Below are 7523 nucleotides of genomic sequence, written 5' to 3'. Positions count from 1 at the left end.
CTCTTCAGCTTATTGAATATTATTATCATAATTATTAAGAAGAAGCAAATCCATTCTTTCTGGTGCATTCTTCCTCCAAGATTTCAATCCCATTTCTCTCCTCCGTAGAAACCTATTGTTCTGGTTTAAGTCTTTGAATAAATAAGTAGAATTTAAAAATAATCTTTGTTTTATGTCTATCTGGTAATTTATTCATTTAATTTTTGTCTATTACTTATTTGATATAAATATGATGCATAAGAAATATTTTGTGATCATTTTCTGTTCACTCTATCTTTATAATATATATGCATGTGTAAGTATGTATGTCAGGTGTATTGTGTCTAACGGCTGTCTGGAATTCATAATACATATCCACCACATTTTACTTTAATTCGTTTAAAAATAATACAAAATATCCCTTCAAAATACCCCAGTCATTAATAGTACTTATGCATTCTCAGCAATATTCCATCTTCTTTTAGCCATAGTTAATAGCCACAATAATCATGAATCTTATTGAGAATTTCTATGGCATATATACATCTCTGAATTGATAGGGGAAGTCTTTGAGTACATGTATTCTTTTTTTGTTAACTTTAACCAAAATTTTATTACACAAAGGTTGTTACATAATTGGATATTTCTCTACCTTGTACATAGTTATTCTTACTTCCCACAGAAGGGCTTCTTTTGAACTTCTTATCTGGCGGTGGCAAGCACTGAAAATCCAGATTGACAGAATAATAATAAAAATGCCTCAGTGATTAAAGTTAGAAGTAGTACATTAGCACATGGCTTTTGCACCCAATACCAGGAATGTGCAAGTGTCTTTTTGTAAAAATACAAAATAAATGATCTGCAGGCAAGGACAATGACAGCAGTAAACCATTATACAACATATTGTCAACTGAAACCAGTGACTGATGTTTACTATGATCTTCTTAATCAGTCAGTCTTTTCTTCAGTCATTTCTTCAACTGATGTCTCTGAAGTTATTGCAGACCACACTGCCTCGAGCTTCCTGTCACAGTTTATTAATGATGTAAAGCACTCTTTGGGGATTTAGAACATGCCACCACCCATCCTACCTCCCATCCCACCCACTGTCGCCAATCCAGGGTCCTTCTTTTCTTTAGGAATTTCTGTGACCACAACTTTTGCCACAGTAACAGAAAGACCAGTCCAACATCATCCAATAAAGTCATTCTTATAAACTTTGTTGAGTCAATGATTCTTTTTTCCACTGTATTTACAAAATCTCCAATCATAGCATCATAATCAACTTCTGAGGAACTTTGCATAATTTTCTCAGTTATCAACAATCCTTCAACATTTGCATTCTTCACAATGGTTATCACAGGAATTTCTAGTGCTCTTTTAATAATTTCAATACCAATTTATTTATCTTTGTTCACTGGAGTTATTGAGTCTAAGGCTGGAATGCACCAAGGCAGGCTCAGCCCTCACCCAGAACAATGCCTTTTTCCACGCTGCTCTTGTAGCGTTATAAGAATATCTGTAATCCTTTCTTCTCATTCACTTTGACATCCCTTGTCCCAGCAACCTTCAGCATAACTACTCCATCTGTGAGTTTTGCCAGAGGTTCGTTCAGTTTCTCCTTTTCATATTCACTAGTTGTGACATCTAACTGCTCAATGATTTCTTGAACACATTTTTCAATTTGCTACAAGAGCCTTGTCACTTTTTTCTTTCAAGAGCATCACCTTTAGTCACAGTGGCCTCTCCAATTTTTTCCAAGTCATGAGGCAGAACGTCTTCAAAATTTAGTGTCAATCCCTCTTCTTTAAGCACCGTACCACCAGTAACCTAAAAACCAAATTTTAGCCTATCCAAAACAAGTGTACTTAGCTTTTCTGTCAATATCTTCAGCAATTATGATGAAGGGCTCAAGGTGAGCATTGGCAACTTCAAGAGCAGATACAATGGACTGGGCCTTAGAAATTTTCTTCTCACTTAGTTTAACACAGACATCCTGGAACTCACATTTCTGACCTTTTGGTGTATTAAGAAAGTATGGAGAACTATAACTTCGATCAAACTTTATGTCTTCAGTAATTTCTAATTCATTAGTCAGTGTTTCTCAGTTCTTTACTGTAATGACATGCTTTCTTTATTGCATCAAAAATTATGTTGCCAATTTGTCTCCATTTGCAGAAACCATAGCAACCTGAGCGATTTCTTCAGGGGTTGTCACAGATGTGACTTTTTTCTTCATTTCAACAATGACAACATCGACAGCTAACATGACACCTCTCCTGATTTCCACTGAATCAGCACCTTTGTTGATCTTCTCGAAGCCTTTATTGTAAGAGAGTGTGCCAGTAGAGTAGCAGTGGTGATTCCATCTCCAGTCTCTTCATTTGTGTTATTGGAAATATCCTGAGCAAGTTTAGCTCCAATATTGTTATATTTATCCCTTAAGGCAGTTGACTTTGCAACAGTCTCACCATCTTTTGTTATTTAGGGACTTCCCCAACTCTGTTCAGTAATCACTGTTCTTCTCTTTAGCCCCATTGTAACAGCTACAGCATTGGCTAAAAGGTGGCTACACCTTGAAGCATTAGGACTTGGGCATCTGCATCAAATTTTGTATCTTTCGCATAGACCTGAGTGAGATGGGGCGCTAGGGCCTGGGACACTGGTCTCATATAGGGAAGGACTGAGGGTGATTGGAACATTTCTGTTGGTACAAGGTGAGTGCAGCAGACTAAGGGTGGCACACACATTCCAATCTGACTAAGTACTGCTAGACTGCTTTTTTAGGAGGTCTTCATCAGTTTACAGTCCACCAGCAATGCCTAAAGGACTTCTGTTTCCTAGTGTATGATATTTTGATATGCTGATGTTTTATGATTTTGTTTTGACTCTAGAGAATAACATCTATATTATATTTGTTTCCTATATAAAATGAAGATTTCCTGTTACTCAGAAATTCTAGTTCTGTAAGACTAATTTTAATGCTTAGACAGATTAAGCACTGCCTTACTGGGGGTGATGGAGATATTCATGTAATTACTAAAAAATACATAGGCTGAATCAAATCGTATGTTTCAAAACAGGATTTAAAAATTGTTCAGCATTATTTTATGATCTTCTTCTTTTGTTAATTTAAAATAAAAGTCAATATATTTTAATGATAAAGTAAATTATATAAGATTAACTTCCTAAAGTTAATAACTACAAACCTTTGACAAGATATACGTTTTAGATTACAACTGTTTTATAAGCACTGAAGAGGGACCAAAAGCAGACAGAAACTGGGTTAGACGATTTATCTTTTTAAAAAGGAACCAGGTGAGGTTTGTGCATGCGTGTTTGTTTGTGTGTGTGTGTGTGTGTGTGTGTGTATGTGTGTGTTATTGTTGTTGCTGTTGGCATTTTACTCTTTGGTACTTCAGCTCATATAGCACTGAGTAAATCAATTCCAATCAAAAGGGCATCATTTTACTGGCTTTAGAATTCAGAGAGATGAGTTCAGGGATGCCATAATGTGTAAAAAGTTTGAGAGAAAAGCATCCCAGACGGGATCTCATATATAAACTCCACTAAAACGTTTCTTTGATTCCAGTAAAATTAAGGCTTTTCTATAACCAATAAAGTGATGAATTAAATCAACATTCATCAGAAGAAGAAAACAGAGCCCAAATTCTCAACAGCATGTCATTCAAAATATTTGTGTAAAATAAAATATTACCAGACACATACACACATAGAAAAATAAGACTCACAGTTAAGAGAAGCAATAAATAGAATCCAGTACTGTGACAACCCAGAAGTTGCAAATAGCAGAAAAGACCTTTAATGTAGCTGTAATAAATATATCTAAGCACAAAACCCATAAGAAAATATTATTATAATGAATGAATAGACATAAAATGTCACTCGAGAAGTAGAAACTACAAAAAAAAGACCAAATGACAATCCTAGAACTGAAAATTGCAATATACTATGAGACATTCACTTGATGAAATTAACAGTAGATTGACGAGAGCATAAAAAGGGCCAGCTGATGTGAAGATAAATCAGTAGAAAGTATCCAATATTAAAAACACAGATTTTTTTAAAACCTGAAAATATGAACAGAGACTCTGTGGCCTGAGGACATTTTCAAATAAATAAAAGCATTAAAGAAGTAATATGCACACACAGTTTTTTAAGCTGAAAATATAATGACACTAGCTGGATACTCAAATCTACAGGAAGAAATGAAAAGTATTGCTAATACTAAAAATATGCAAGTTTAGAAAATATCTTTTATATTTCTCTTACTTTTTTAAAAGGTAAGCTTATTGGAAAAATAAAAATATGAAATATTGTATAATGAGAGTTATAATGTATATAGGTAAAATATATGAAAATAGCATGCACAATTGGAAAGATATAAATGCAGCTGCACCAGTTCAAAGTTCTTACATGCTTCATCAAGTAATATAACAATAAAAAATACCATTCACAATAGCAAAAGTATGGAACCAACTCTACTGTCCATGGAAAGTGTCCTGGATAAAGAAAATGTGTACACATACATGATGGAGTATTATGCAACCATAAAGAAAAACAAAATCATGGACTTTGCAGTAAATTGGACAGAGTTGGAGACCATCATATTAAGTGAACTGTCACAGAAACAAAGAACTGAAGTGCATGTTCTCACTCATAAGTAGGCCCTGAGCATTAGTCACTTTAGCACAAGAGAGGGATAGGCAGTCAACAGGCACTGTTAGTGGATGGAGGATGGAGGGAGGAAGTAGTGTGGAAGGTATGTGGCAACACAAAGGGTACCTGGTCCATTACCTGGGGGAATGAGAGCCAGTTAAAAGCCCAAACTTCACCTACTTATGTAGTTAATCCTCACTTGCACTCCACATCTCTATAATAAAACACGATTTTAAAAAATACTATGAGTTATTGCTAAAAGGCCACTGCTAGAATAAAAATAGAATACAAAAATATTTGGTTAGCTAAAAATGACAGGAAAAAATAGAACACAAATAGCAAAACAGTAAACCTAAATCTAGCCAATGAATGATTATATTAAATGCAAATAGAATAAACTTTGCAGATAAAAGGTAAGATAGTCAGACTAGATATAGAGCAAACCCAAGAGGTAAACTTTGTTGAAAAGAAAACAGTTTAAAAGAAAAGAATGAAAAAAAAATGTGTGTGTGTGTGTGTGTGTGTGTGTGTGTGTGTGTGATGGAACAGTAAGCAAGCATAAGAAAGCTAAAATAGCTCTCTTATTATCAGAAAAATTAACACAAAGTCTATTATAACAAACCAAGAATAAAATTTTACAGTGATAAAGGTAATTTTTCAGGAAGACATAACTATTATAGATGTGTATATACCTAATAAAAGAGTGCAAAATATAAAGATAAAATGGGTAAGAGAAAAAAATGAGAAATCCACGAACATATTTGAGCATTTTACACTCCCTTTTTCTGTAATAGAAAATTAGATTTAAAAAATTAGTAGGAAATCAGTACAAATATAAGAAATCTGAACAATACTACTAACCATTGATCTTATGGAAAATTCTGAATTTTAACGTATTGAATAAAATAATAATCTAAATTTATATTTATATATACAAATAATAAATAATGAGAGATACATTATTTACAAAGTCTTAAAGTTCCTCCCTACAAATTACTTATTAATTACATAGGGCAAATTAGTTAATTTATGGTTGAGAATTCGTGGTAGACATCACATTAAAGAGAGATCAATGTTAACATCACCACATTTGGAGAAACTAATTCCAACTGCTTGCTGATATGATGCACTGAAAAAAATACAGCAAGATGTCTTGAACCAAGCTATAAGGAATCAACAGAAAAATCCAAAATGTGAGATGTTCATTAAAATAACTGACTTGCGCTCTTCAGAAATGGCAATACCAAGAAAGAATAAAATCTATAGAACTATTTGAGAGTAATGGAGACTAAAGAGATATGATAATGAAATACAACATGTGATCCTGGATTGGATCCTTGATTATGGAAAATAGTTCTATAGGGCATTGTAGAATAATTGATAAATTTGGAATATGACCTGTGTATTTATATTATTATTTCTGTTAAATTTCCCAGTTTGGTCAATTTTTCTCTGGTTGTATAAGAGAATATTCATATTATTGGACATATTGTTAATCATTTTCTTTTCCCTCTTTGAATTTCAAACTCCCTATATAACTGATATTTATACTTTGGTATCTATCATTCCACTATTTTTCTGGGTCAGTGCAAAATCACATTGGCACATGGGCACATGTAATTTTTTAAAATAAAACTGGCAATTCATAATACACATTTCTTGGAAATTTTATTTTCTTTTTAAAACATAATTATACACCACAGCTAAAGCATATATTGCCCATCACTCCAGATCAACTAATGACAATACAAATCTTCATTTCTAATAACTGTGTAATATACATAGGCAGAGTAAGCCTTAATTTATTCAAGTTGTTTTCTAGGTTTTTGCAATTATAGCAAAATAGTAATAAACTCCTTATGTTTAAGTGATTTTAATTTTTTAGGAGATATTTTCCAAAATCTGCTTTGTTAATATGCGTATTTTTACATTGTACATTTCTTTTTAACTTGATCATTAAACTTTGACAAAAAATGTGTTACAAATAATGCATTTCTGCCTTTACTAGTTTAATAAAACAATAACAAATTAACACAACTGTATACTGAATATCATTGGCATCTGAAACTCTATAATTTGTTCAATATATTTAATTTTATAAAAGAAAAAAGAATAGAATTGAATTAGAGAAATGTTTTGAAAAAATATTTCTTGATCCACAAATAAATGAGTTTTTTAAACTGAAAATTTAACGTTTTAGGTAAATGAGTAAATTTCATAATTTTAGCTTCTACATTACAAATGATTATCTGACTGGAATTTCAGATGAAATCATCTTGAAAAACTATCTTTTTTATTACAGTATCAGTTTTCATTCTTCCTTCCTTCATTTAGAATTGCTATAGGTAAAAATGTGTCTTTCCTCAAAATTCAGATATTGAAGTCCTAACTACCTTCAGTATAACCTTCAGAATGTCACTTCATTTGAAAATAAGGTGTTTGCAAATGTAAATTATCAAGTTAGAATGGGTTGTACTGAAGTAGAATGGTCCCGTAATCCAAAATGATTGATATCTTTATTTTTTTAAAAAGGGAAATTTGGACAGAAATACACACAGGGTGAACATCATGTGAAGATGAAAGCAAAGACTGGAGTGATGCTTGTACAAGCCAAGAAATGCTACCAATTGCCAGCAAATCACCAGAATCCAAGAGACTGGCATGGGACAAATTTTAACTCAGAAGGAACCAAACCTGCTGACACCTTGATCTCAGATTTCTAGTCCCCAGAACTCTGAGACAATACATTTCTATTGTTAAAGCTACTCAGTCGGTTGTCGTTTGCTATGGCAAGTCAACAGAACAATACAGGAGGCAAGGGAGATCTAAATTGTTTCTCCTTGCTTGGTTCCTAGTGGATATTA

General features: G+C 32.8%; 1 pseudogene; it reads right to left on the bottom strand.

Moving 5' to 3' along the window:
* Positions 1-1044: 1044 nt before the first annotated feature.
* On the bottom strand, positions 1045-2681 carry LOC103253704 (annotated as a pseudogene).
* Positions 2682-7523: the final 4842 nt, after the last annotated feature.

This window comes from Carlito syrichta, unplaced genomic scaffold (assembly GCF_000164805.1).
Source record: "Carlito syrichta isolate Samal-C Ts95f unplaced genomic scaffold, Tarsius_syrichta-2.0.1 Scaffold246956, whole genome shotgun sequence".
NCBI classification, from domain to species: domain Eukaryota; kingdom Metazoa; phylum Chordata; class Mammalia; order Primates; family Tarsiidae; genus Carlito; species Carlito syrichta.
Note: the sequence above shows the minus strand (reverse complement) of the source record. Positions and strands in the feature narration are given on the sequence as shown.